The sequence below is a fragment of the Abramis brama genome (assembly GCF_963993115.1).
Source record: "Abramis brama genome assembly, chromosome: 7".
NCBI lineage: Eukaryota > Metazoa > Chordata > Actinopteri > Cypriniformes > Leuciscidae > Abramis > Abramis brama.
The window spans coordinates 1,118,662-1,132,427 of NC_139969.1; positions in this window are offsets into that span (position 1 = coordinate 1,118,662).

Sequence of the window (13,766 nt, forward strand, 5' to 3'; positions counted from 1 at the left end):
AAATATATTATTATTATTATTTATTTAAACGTATACGGGCTTGCTTAATACCTGTTTATTTGCATTTATGAATGCCGGTGCATATTTATATTTTGATATTTTGTTCATTGTGTTTAATAAAAAGCTCTTGGTGAGAGTTTGACGGTCACGTGACGCTCCTGCTGTTCTGTGACGTCAGTCATTATCCCGTTTCATGATTGGTTGTGAGTTTCACCTTCAGATGTCACGTGTGCTTCCGTCAGAACAGGTAAATGTAGTTCAGTAATTTTTCTTCTTTAAGTGATAAAGTTTCTTGAGCAGCAAGATTTTGTAATGTTTTAGAAAGAGTCTCTTCTGCTCACCAAAGCTGCATTTATTTGATCAAAAATACAGTAATTTTTTTTTAAATATTATTCTAAAGTAGCCTAAATCATCTGTTTTCTATGTGAATATATAGTAAAGTGTAATTTATTCCTGTGATCAAAGCTGAATTTTCAGCATCATTACTCCAGTCTTCAGTGTCACATGATCCTTCAGAAATCACTCTAATATGATGATTTGATGATCAAGAAACATTCAATGTTGAAAAGTTTCATATTTCTGATTATTAATTATGTTGATAATATGATCATGTAGAGTCCTGAAGCATCAGATCTCAGATCTCCGCCGGTGGTGTCTCTTCCCTGCAGGTTGTCCTGATGTTTTCCCTCTTAGATCCGATGAACTCAGAGTCTCATGTGGAGCACAAACACACGACGAAGGTTTTATTCTCGTCTCACTCCTCCTCCTCTACACACACACACACACACACTCAGCTTTGAAGAGGAAGAAGAAGATGATGATGATGATGTTTTAATGAGATCTTCTTTCCTGGACCTCGTCCCTGTTTCATCTCAAAGGCAGTGACTTCAGAAACATTTGCTGCTGTTCTGGTTGAAAGTCTCTTCGCATCCTAATAGCAATCACTAAGTAAAGTGGTCTAAATGTATTTATATGTATATATATATATACACTCACCTAAAGGATTATTAGGAACACCATACTAATACTGTGTTTGACCCCCTTTCGCCTTCAGAACTGCCTTAATTCTACGTGGCATTGATTCAACAAGGTGCTGAAAGCATTCTTTAGAAATGTTGGCCCATATTGATAGGATAGCATCTTGCAGTTGATGGAGATTTGTGGGATGCACATCCAGGGCACGAAGCTCCCGTTCCACCACATCCCAAAGATGCTCTATTGGGTTGAGATCTGGTGACTGTGGGGCCATTTTAGTACAGTGAACTCACTGTCATGTTCAAGAAACCAATTTGAAATGATTCGAACTTTGTGACATGGTGCATTATCCTGCTGGAAGTAGCCATCAAAGGATGGGTACATGGTGGTCATAAAGGGATGGACATGGTCAGAAACAATGCTCAGGTAGGCCGTGGCATTTAAACGATGCCCAATTGGCACTAAGGGGCCTAAAGTGTGCCAAGAAAACATCCCCCACACCATTACACCACCACCACCAGCCTGCACAGTGGTAACAAGGCATGATGGATCCATGTTCTCATTCTGTTTACGCCAAATTCTGACTCTACCATCTGAATGTCTCAACAGAAATCGAGACTCATCAGACCAGGCGACATTTTTCCAGTCTTCAACTGTCCAATTTTGGTGAGCTTGTGCAAATTGTAGCCTCTTTTTCCTATTTGTAGTGGAGATGAGTGGTACCCGGTGGGGTCTTCTGCTGTTGTAGCCCATCCGCCTCAAGGTTGTGCGTGTTGTGGCTTCACAAATGCTTTGCTGCATACCTCGGTTGTAACGAGTGGTTATTTCAGTCAAAGTTGCTCTTCTATCAGCTTGAATCAGTCGGCCCATTCTCCTCTGACCTCTAGCATCAACAAGGTTTTCGCCCACAGGACTGCCGCATACTGGATGTTTTTCCCTTTTCACACCATTCTTTGTAAACCCTAGAAATGGTTGTGCGTGAAAATCCCAGTAACTGAGCAGATTGTGAAATACTCAGACCGGCCCGTCTGGCACCAACAACCATGCCACGCTCAAAATTGCTTAAATCACCTTTCTTTCCCATTCTGACATTCAGTTTGGAGTTCAGGAGATTGTCTTGACCAGGACCACACCCCTAAATGCATTGAAGCAACTGCCATGTGATTGGTTGATTAGATAATTGCATTAATGAGAAATTGAACAGGTGTTCCTAATAATCCTTTAGGTGAGTGTATATATTGGACGAACCTTTTATGGTCCTATGTCTTCCAAAGACAATATATATATATAAACATCATCTTTGCAAGGGACCATAAAATATTTGTCCAATCATTGCATTCGGTCCGAATGATGTCATACTTGCAGCAGTCAGGTGGTACAACTAGAACTCAAAAATACAAAAATTACTAAAACTTTAATTAAAAATAAAACGGAAAATACAAAAAATTAAAATTCATTAAAAATGTAAAAAAATAGACATTAAAAAACAATTACAAATGAAAATGACAAACAACAAAATTACAAAAACCTGAAAACAGAAAATACTAAAACAAAAACCTGTTAAAAAAAATGGATGTACTGTACTGTACATAATTCTGGATGTACTGGCGCTCGTTGTATATTATGTGTGTGTGCAATGTATTTCCCCCCTCTTTATTTAGGTTAGAATTATTACATAATTTCACTAGATTTGTAACGAAACGCGTTTGTAAACCTGTTCTCACAGCTAGTTTTCCAACAAAATAAAAGCACAACCGCATTTTCTGTCAAAATAAAAGCGCAACCGCTTTTTCTGTAAAAAAAAAATATATATATATAACAAAATCTACTAAAACTTTGAAACTAAAATGGAAAATACAAAAAATTAAAATCAAATTATGTTTTAAATAATTATAATAGTATATCTCAGTGATAGTAAAACGACACTGGACACCTGACAGTGTAACAGTGTAAAACAGATCAGATCTGCTCAGATGTTAGAGATGTTGTTCATGTCCATGTAAATATAGAGATCATCATCACGGGGTCACGTGTGTGTTTGTGCTTCTTCATATCACGAAACATGACCAGTGCTGTTCTCTGACCCATCAACCAGCCTGATCTCATACACACTAAACCTCCACCCATGCGCATCATACGCACGGAAAAACTCATTTTCGCGTATAAATTGCACGATAAACACAATGCGTGCTATAGAGACGCATTTAGTGTGACCGGGTTGCAATAATCGCTTTGTGCTTTTGTTGCTTTGTTGAGTTGAGTCTGAGCTTTCAAATTCTGTCAGTTCTATAATGATATTCACACAATAAATGTGTTTTTGTGTCTCTTTCATGCATCGTTTCAGATAAATCTCTTCCTCTTTAGTTACAGCAGCAAATAAACATCAATGAACATCATGGGAATGTTGAAAGATACAGAACAAACTTACTGAAATCAGTCATGTCTCATGTAATCAAATCTTGCATCACTCGGACATCGACACAACAACAGGGAAGAAAAGACTAACATTTACCAGAAATGTTCTGTTTAGGTTATATATCTGTCGGACACACATCATGATGAAGAGAGTATTAGTGCAGATGCAGGACATTATCTCTGATCTGTGTGTGCTTTTCCTTCAGTGTGTAACCTGATAGGTGTGTGTGTGTGTGTGTGTGGTCCGGCTCTGTGAGTTCTGGACCCGAGATCAAAACGGTGGAAGCTTCCAAAGTAAAAAAAGACTTTTTATCTCACAATTCTGACTCTTTTCTCACAATTGCGAGTTATTAATTAAACGAGTATACAGCTCACAATTTTGACATTTTTCAGAATTGTTTACATTTAGTAATCTTGATTTTTTTTATTTTTTTTATTCTGATTTTACATTTAGCAATTCTGACTTTTTTCTCAGGATTTTAAGTTTACATCTTGCAATTATTTATTTATTTATTTATTTTTGCAATTAAAAAAGTTTACATTTTGCAGTATTTAAATTTTTCACAGTTTTTACTACATCTCAGAATTTTGCCAAAATTCTAAGTTTACATTTATTTACATTTTTCGCAATTTTGACTTTACATCTTACAATTAAAAAAAAAATAATTCTCAGAACTTTGACTACATTTTGCAATATTTACATTATTTCTCAATTCTGACTTTACATCTCACAATTCTCATTTAAAAAACATTAAAAATTCTCAGAGTTTTGAGTTTATATCTCGCAATTTACAATTTTTTCTCAATTCTGATTTTACATTTTGCAATTCTGACTTTTTTCTCAGTATTTTAAGTTTAGGCTACATCTTGCAATTTTTTTATTTATTTTTTTGCAATTCAAAAAGTTTACATTTTGCAGTATTTAAATTTTGACTTTACATCTTACAATTAAAAAAAAGATTTCTCAGAACTTTGAGTTTACATCACGCAATCTTGCAACTTTGACATTTTTTTCTCAGAATTTTAAGTTTACATCTTGCATGATTTAATTTTTTCGCAATTCTGACTTTACATCTTGCCATTTTGACACGTTTTCAAAAGAAAAGTTTGCGGTTTCACGGTGAAGATCTGTGTTTGCTCTGGATGAAGCCGAGACCAGCTGGATTCATAATATCATCATTAAACCAGATAAAAGGAAACATTTTCAAACGCTTTCATTCCCTTTGAACTTGTTTTAAAGAGCAGCAAATGTAAACACTGACTTTCCCATAAAGTCACCAGATCAGAAACCAAGCAGAGACGAGATCTCAACGCTTGATGGTTTCAGATATAACAATATGGAAGCAGAATGTATACTCAATGTATGTTTTCTGCAAGAGCATGCATGCATTAAATATGTACTTTTAAACTGCATGCATAATAACATTTCTAAAACACACGTATGAATATGTCTGTACCTGAATGACCTCCACACACACATCTTCTGTGTCTCATCATTCCTCAGCTCTGCTCCATGACACACGCCTCTGAAATATGACATGTTTAATCCCGGCTGTGTGGTTTTGGATGTCTGTGATATGAGCTGTGCTTCTGTGCACACAGAGAGTCCTTCAGACTCCTCGAGATACCATCGACGGTCCTGTCAACAATAACCCAATCCTGAGCACGGGTCACGGGACGGGTGTAACGCGTGTCTGACTTCAGCTCAGTATATGAGGAGAAATTCCCCTCAGGAGCTTCGGTTCTCCAGATTCACTGAGCTTTAGCTGATCACTAGTGCACATCTATAGTGATGATTAAACATCAGAGGAACAGAGGAGATGTGTGAGTTACTTCACTAAATTAGACATTTTCACCTTTTATGTGCTAACATACAATTTTGGACTATTGGATCCGACAATAATATCGCAACGCACAAGTACATTTCATCTTTGATCACCAAAATGACATATTTAAAAAAAAAAAATCTTCATGTCTTAAAATATCTTGACTGTAACTCAACACCCTCGCCTCATTTAGTATGCGTGGTTCTATGAATATGCAAATGAGCCCCGCCTCCACTCACTCACTCACTCAGAGATCCACTGGTTGACGATCACACGTTGATCTGATTGGTTACAAGATAGTTTGTGACGTCAGAAACACCAGCGATTTCAAAGCGTGTTTTTGAGACTGTCTTTGGTTCACTGCAGTTTTAAAGGAGCTGTATGTAAGAAATGTATTTCAATTAATCATAAAATGGCCCTGATATGTCACTAGACATTAAGAAATCATGTTCATTTCAAATACTTATATCACTGACAACAGTAGTCCGGCCAGGATATTGTCATTTAAAAAGTGAAGTTGCAGCCCTCAACTGATGTTGATGTTGTCATGTTGTGTTTTGGCCTGAAGCGCCACCCTCCATCTATCTACCAATCACGAAGTCAGTAGTGTTTCAGCATCCGGGTTGCCAGCTCTGCTCTAGTTACCACAGCTGCAGCTACAAACGTTCCTGCTGGATCCTGCAGCCTATCTGGCAACCTCGAGTCAGGGGGAGGGGGAGGGGATACACCGCTCTACAGTCATTTGAAAGTGATTGCAGTACCAGTTTTGGCCACAATCTTACATACTGCTCCTTTAAGGAGAAAATACTCAGCAATGGTGTCGACTTATGAATTTACACATGGTTTGTCTTAAAGCATATTAAAAACACCACATAGACACATAAACAACATTAAAAGCTGGATTTTCATCACTGGGGGAAATGTATTGGCCATATTTATTTTTATTTTTAAACTGTTTTTGTAAAACAGCCAGTTATGACACCAACATTTTGGATACCAGTAAAAATTCTCAATTTTATATTTCAATTTCAATTCGACTAAAACTACTAGCCTAACTAATATAAATTAAAACATTATTAAAGACAAGTAACAGCAGTTTTCAGGTAGAGACAATGAATAAAGATATCAAATGTGAAATAGCACTGGATAGTCTTCGCTATAAAAATTAAACCTAGATTAATCCTTATTAACGTTTCAAAAGTTATTCAGTCAAGAGGAGTGAGTGATTTTTTTCTTTGTCCTTTTTTGTTTGATTAACATTAAAAACACAGACGGCTGCAGGAATATTAGGCTACTGTCACTTTAAGAGCGAATGCACGAATCCAATATAATGATACACGTGTTTTCATTCTCGACTGTTTACATTCACTCCAGCCATAACTGACTGTGTTTTCTAGGATACTCGACAAGACAGTTTATAATAAGAAATTTTTTGACATAATTTTCCATCCGACATTTTACTCGCATTTGGAGCTTGACGGGTGTTAATTTTAGGCCCTGGTTGTTTTTGTAAAAGCCCTCCAAACCTCGATTTTGAGGTTTAACTCTTCAATACCTTGAGAGAAATGGCACATAATGAGGTTATTAAAATAGTAAGTGCATGTACAGTTTAAGTAAACTTCACAGGGTTGTGTCGGTAAACCCTCGGCGTGAGTCTCTCGCACTGTTTGTTGTGATGGTCGATGTTCTAGTGAACATCTGCCAATGATAATGTTGTTTTGAGTGTCTGATGAACGTGACCATCCTCATCTTAACCTCAGATGTATGAAGAGATCTTTTGACTGAAGTTTCCTGATTTCTGTGATGATTCAGAATAGAATAGAATAGAATTAACCTGCGTTTGTCCAGAGGCGCATCTTTTTGCATTATTAATCGTTAAAAGATCTCAATCTCATTCCTAAATGTCATTGATTGGCCTGTGTCTTTTAAACCTTTGATGAGTGCGATCACAGCGAACGTTTAAATCTGCGTTCTGATCCAGAGAGAGTCGTTGTCATGTATAGATATGAAACAGCTTCACAAACAGTCTTTTCAACCACACAGTATCATTATTTCTGTTTTACAATAATCAACTATATATTATAGTTTGGATGTATACACTGAGGTCTATGGAAGCCATCAAAATAGAGTAAATCACCTTTTGAAAGTAACTTGATGCTTCAAATAAAGATTGTATCATTACAGTTTCACCAGTAGGTGGCGACAAGTAAATAAAAATGTATGTCATTGAATCATTAATTCAAGAGATTCATTCAAAAGACTGATTCATTCCGTAACGAAACAAGTTTTTTTTGAGTGAGTCATTGAATCATTCACGGAGCAATGCGTTAGGCGCGACGCGAGTGTGTTTTGCTAGTTTCAGCCCGACGCAGTTTTCATTTTCACGTCCTGCACCAAATAGCAATTGCTGTTTAAATAGCAAATGCATTTGCGCTCATCTGTGTGCATGAGCTGCTGGTCTGAGAACGAGTGTGTGTTCTGGAGCATTGGTGGACCGTTGCTATTTTGAGGAACTGAAATACACTGAACCATTGACCAACTGAACCCTGCTCTAAAGTCAATGGCGCAATATTTTCTTTATATTTAATGAGTGCGTTAGTAATGTGAGCCTATAGGCGGGTCCATAACTCTGTTTATTACACACACAGGGACGCACAGCGGCACACAAACATGCCAAATATTTAAAATAAAAGGATTACGATTGTGAGATTATTATTGTGTACATAAAGATTTGGTGGAATCCGGCTTGTCCCATAGATGGTCTTCTCGCGTGCTTTAACCTCTCTCTCACACACACACACACACACACACACACACACACACACACACACACACACACACACACACACACAGCTTCAACCTTGCGCACAAGCATATCCGTTTGCCCTCTGGTGACGCATTGGGTCTTTCCACTATCAAATTCCCATTAAAGGGAATGGGAGATGAGACTCTGATTGGATTATTGCATGTAAAGCCCAAAACACACCCATTACTCATTAAGAGAATAGGGAAACCCTTTTAGACCAGCGCCAGGAGCGCCAACAACTTTTCCGTCGTTAAACTAGCAAGAGTGGATTTGGACACGAGCTAACTGTACTTGTGCTTTAGACTGTAAGAATTGAGAAATTAAGAGATGCCGGACAGTCTGATTGAAGAGCGACCAGACCCTGAGAGGACAAAGGACCTCTCTGGAAATGAACATTTGAACTGTTCCTCGTGCACCATCGAGACGGGAGTCTCACCTCCGAGTCATCCTAATCTACATCTCTTTCCCTCTCCCTCACCCACTCTCTCATGCTCAGGTCACCTGAATTCACCCAAGAAATGTATAGTTTAATGTGAATGATTATCACAGAGTATTTTTCATGTTTGGTATCATTTAAAATGTCTCATTGCGACTGGTACAAATGTCTCATTTCCAAATAAGTAAAACAAAAGGTAATCAGGTTTTTAAGAGTTTATGGATAACTGGCACACAAGAAGGTGATCTCCTGGCAGATGGTCACACACCCCCAAAAGGTGCAACCTCTGAATGCAAATTTCTTTTGTTAGTACATGTTTGCATGTGAAAGAGGTTTGTCTATATAATGAAATGCAGCCAGTGGTTCGGGGCCTTTCTGTATTTCTCAATGTTGGGTTGCATCTCTTCTCTTTATTCCAGAGCATTTGATGTTTTGTATCGATTATCTTTGAATTGATTATGAAATTGGCATGATACATTTACCTAACATAATAAATTGTTACATTTGATTATTCTAACTGACTTTGACATTATTTTCATTAAAGAGTTAAAAGGAATAGTCAAACATTCGCTCATAATTAATGATGCACAGATATCATTAAAACCTTTTCATTTATGGAGTCAGATGAAATAACGAGAGAATACATATTCAAATATATTGCTTTTAATAAAAAAATACTTTGCCTCGAGAAAAGCACGTTAAGACCTTCCGCGCTGGTCGGATGCCGGACTTTGGGCCGATCGAGCGCGAGCTTACAAGACCATGCGCTTAGATCGTTAAAATAGGGCCCATAGAATCATTCATTCAAGAGATTCGTCCAAGACGCTGATTCATCCAGTAATGAAACAAGTCAAGGATTTATGAGTGAGTCATTGAATCATTCATTCAACCTGATTTTTTACAAATAATTCATTCAAATTAATTAAACATATTAAATAGACCGCAGCAATTAAAGCGGTGGTATAATGCCCTTTTCACAAGATGTAAAATAAGTCTCTGATGTCCCCAGAGTGTGTGTGTGAAGTTTTAGCTCAAAATACCCCACAGATATTTTTTATATCGCATGTTAAAATTGTCACTTTTTGAAAGTGAGCAAAAACACACTGTTTTGTGTCTGTCCCTTTAAATGCAAATGAGCTGCTGCTCCCGGTACAGGGGGCGGAGCTTCAACAGCTTGCACTCACACACACATGCACTGAAAATTTCATCAACTTTTAGCATTTTATGTTCAAACCCGAGTCAGACAATGATGGAGAGACTCGAGAAGAAGTGACAACATGTAGAAGCAACAGGACATTTCTGAATGGTTAGTTGATGAATTTATGAAGCTGATGTGTAGTTATCTTCTAGTCACTGATTAGCATATTCTGTCATGATAATCTAGAAATCGTGTTCAGGGGGCGGGGTTTATGTAAATTTAAGGGTTCATGATGTCACTAACCCGGGAGGAATGTGGTGTAGTCTCTACCAGCCGTTTGTTGTAGTCCTTAAAAAGCGATTTCTTTAAAAGCAAATATCTCCCTTTGCTTTGAACTTTGAGCGTTGTAACTTTGCAGATGTTGTTTATGCTCAAACAGCAACATTACACACTAACTAAAGTTAGAAAAGTCAAATCATAATCAACCACCCCTTTAACATTTTGTCAGAACCTCTAGGAAATGACATGTTATGCTGTTTAGTTGTGTGTTCAGAATCGTGCAGCTCTATATATCAGGTACATTTTTACTTTAAAGGCCAATGTGAGTGTAAAAAAAGTTTTTGCACATTTAATTTCATACAGTATATTAAGGTTATTTTAATTGACAAAAAAAGTGCATTTCTGCTGAAAACAGAAAACAGAGAAATAAACGTGCCACAAATCCGGAGGGAAAAGAGAAGACTCGCTGCTCACCAGCTCTTCATCTCTGAGTGTTCGACACACCGAGGCCCATCGAGGGGTTAAACATGACAGAAGATCCTAAACTCAAGGTTAAGGGTTCACTCAGAATGACTTCAGTGAAACTCTTCATTCGTAATGCCCTACAGCTGATGTCTTGATTTAATAAGCCGTTTCTTTCTCCTCCCCTTATGAGTTTATAAAACACTTCTAATAAGACACAGATCTTGCGTTCCTCCGTTGGGCCCCGGGGCTCCTCCAACATACTTTCAACTCTTATTTATTTATATAGCACATTTAATAGCCCGAAGTGCTTCACAGTTATAACTAAAAACAATAAAACATACATGTATAAAGACATTTACCGAGTGTCTCGACATACACCCTCACACAACTGTATAGAGAGATCAGTGTAGAGAGAAAGAGAACGAACTAAAAATAAGTTATTATTACAATATACAGAATACCCTAAACTAAAAGCTAAGTTAAAAAGTTATGAGACTTAAACATTTCTATTGTTTTCCGTTGTTCCTATTCACATGTACACATCGGGAAAGAGGAGAGACAGACAGGCGACGGGTGAAACTGTGAAGCTTTGGGTGTAACTTTATTCCAGACGTCACTGTGATCATTAAACTAGAACAAAATGTCCAACTTTAAATTGATTTTTATGCTCGTTTCTCCAGATCTGTTTGTGATGAGGCACTGAGCTCCTCCTAGCTTACAGCAGTTTTATTATAAACATATTGAAATGGTTCCTCACTGAATCGTTAAGTTTATCTCGATGAATGTCATATAAAAACTCGTTTAGACTTAGATTTACATTATTCTCATGTAGACTCCCTCGGTTTGTAAAACAAGCATAAACTAATGCACTCACTGTGGACATCAAAGGGGTTAAATAAAAGGTTTTATTGAATCTTTTATTTGTTATCAGGTCTGTAAGTGAAGATGATTCGCCAAAGTTTCCCTAAAATATGTAAGAAAAAGTACATTATTTTAAAAGTGTCGCAGAATTGTATAGGCAAGCTTTGGGTCAGACTACTTTATCATAATTGTGTCTTTACGTTTATCCTGTCATTGTTTAAACTGCCCTGTCAATCATCTTGTCACAGTTATAATCCTCTACATTCAATTTAATTTAATTTCCTGCCATATCGGAGAGAAATGTAGCCGTCGTGGGTCTGTCATGCGCGGACTCTCCTCATGTGTAAAGATGCATTTAAAAGTTAATGACCAAAGTATCTTTATTTATAAAAGTTCACAGTGCTGTTGCAGATGAAACGCTTGTAATGACATCATTCTCTAAGGCACTGCTGATTGGTTCCTGCTGTATCAGTAGCCAATAAGCAGTTGCAGAGCTTTCAGAACCCCTCCTCCCTCCCCAGCTCCACCTGTACATCTGCTGTGGGCAATTCATGTATATTCAGGGTTTGAAATGAACTTTTTCACTCACTGGACAATTTGGCTGCTACATTTTTAAGTTACCGGCCATTCAGAACTTCTACTAGCCAAAAAAATAATATTAATAAAAAATAAAATAAAATATATATATATATATCATAAAATTTGGATTTCATACATTCATTTCTTTTCACCAAAAAATGTGTTTTATGTGGACAGATCAATATGTACAAAGAACATGTAGGATGTTGTAAAATAACAATGTCTTTTCTGTTCACCAAATGCTTTTTAATCTTCGCTATTGCTTCAATGTAAATGAACAAGCGCGCTTTTATTAGTTGCGCGTCAGTGACGAGTGTGTTCAAGTAAGCAGATATGAGCAGATTCTGCACAATATGCTGTATTTAATATATCATGATGAATCTCGAGTTGGGTATTCACGCTAAATCTGCGCAGATTTGGCTTACACAAACTTCCCCAGCTAAGTCAGTAATTATAAGTCACCCGCCAAATTGGCTCGTGATTTGACAGCGTTTCCCGCCACAGTTGATTATTACGGGTGTTCATTTCAAACCCTGACTATATTGTACAGCAGCAGCAACATGTCTAACTTGCTCACAGCAGTGTGTTGTGTGTGTATTGGCATTAGCAAATCCTGTACTTGCTCTGCAGCAACAATATTTAAATTTACATTTATGCATTTGGCGACTTACATTGCATTTCAAGAACACATTTACATTCTTATCAGTTTGCATAATGATGCAATAATAACAACAGCTGATTTATTCCGCCAAGACCAAACATTTCAACATTATCATCACGCCAAACACTCTGAGAGTTGTCATGACAGAATAACATTGAATAAATATCTTTTAGTCAGGTTAGATACTGATAATGAATCCCTCAAATCCCTCAAACCTCTCTACTTAACAAATGTAGGCTGCAAACTATATATATGCTAACTTGAAATGCTTCTTTGAGCCTGTGTGAACGCAGCTCAAAGTGATTCGGTCCGTGGAAGACTGCAAACACACATTCAGTCCAGTGTGTGGATCCTCTGGGATCGGTCCGCTCATTCCCACTGTGAACCAAACGCGCCACAATCACTTCCAGAAGTGCCGTCGGATTGTGGTTTTGTGTCTTGAATGAAGTGAAGGCACATTTGTGACGTCTCCAGCTGGTCTGGCTTGTGGTGGAGATTTTAGCCTTCACATAAACATAAAAAACGTCCCTCATACCAGCAGTTTACTTTAATGCTTTAGTGCGTCCGCGAGTGTTTACATGCACAAACCCTCTCCCAGAGCCCAGTGTTGTCATGGAAACGGAGTGTTTCCAACATAAAGCCATCATTACCATCAATCCCAGTCTGCTTCAACTTTCCACAGTCGCACAGGAATCTGATGTGAAACACACACGTGGTGCGCTTGGTGTGTTCAACAGTCTGACAGAAATCACTGTTTTACATTAATCGCATCTTTACAATGAATTTAAATTAATTATAAATCATTATTTTTATTGCCAAACATATCAAACATTTTGAAACGCTTTCGTCTCATTACTCGCCTTTTTACTTATTTTTATTTCCAATCAAATCGTACTATTGCCCTTTTTAAATTAAATTAATTATTAATTATTTTAATACAATTAAATTAAACATTTTTAAACGCTTTCATCTTATTATTGCCCTTTTTTAATGAAATTAAATTCATTATAAATTATTATTTTTATTGCTAATCAAATCGCATTATTGCCCTTTTTAAATTTTATTAATTATGAATTCTTTTTTATTACAATTAAATGAAACATTTTGTAATGCTTTCATTGCATTATTTGCCTTTTTAAATTAAATTAAATAAATTATGATTTTTTAAAATTCAAATTAAATTAAATTAAAGATTTAGAACGTTCACACAAAATAGCACAGAAAAAGCCACATTAAAACTGCGAAAGTTTTTATTACACTGTCATACTGAGATTTTATTGTTTTTGCCTTGTAAATATCTAATATTTATCTAATATTTTTATTAT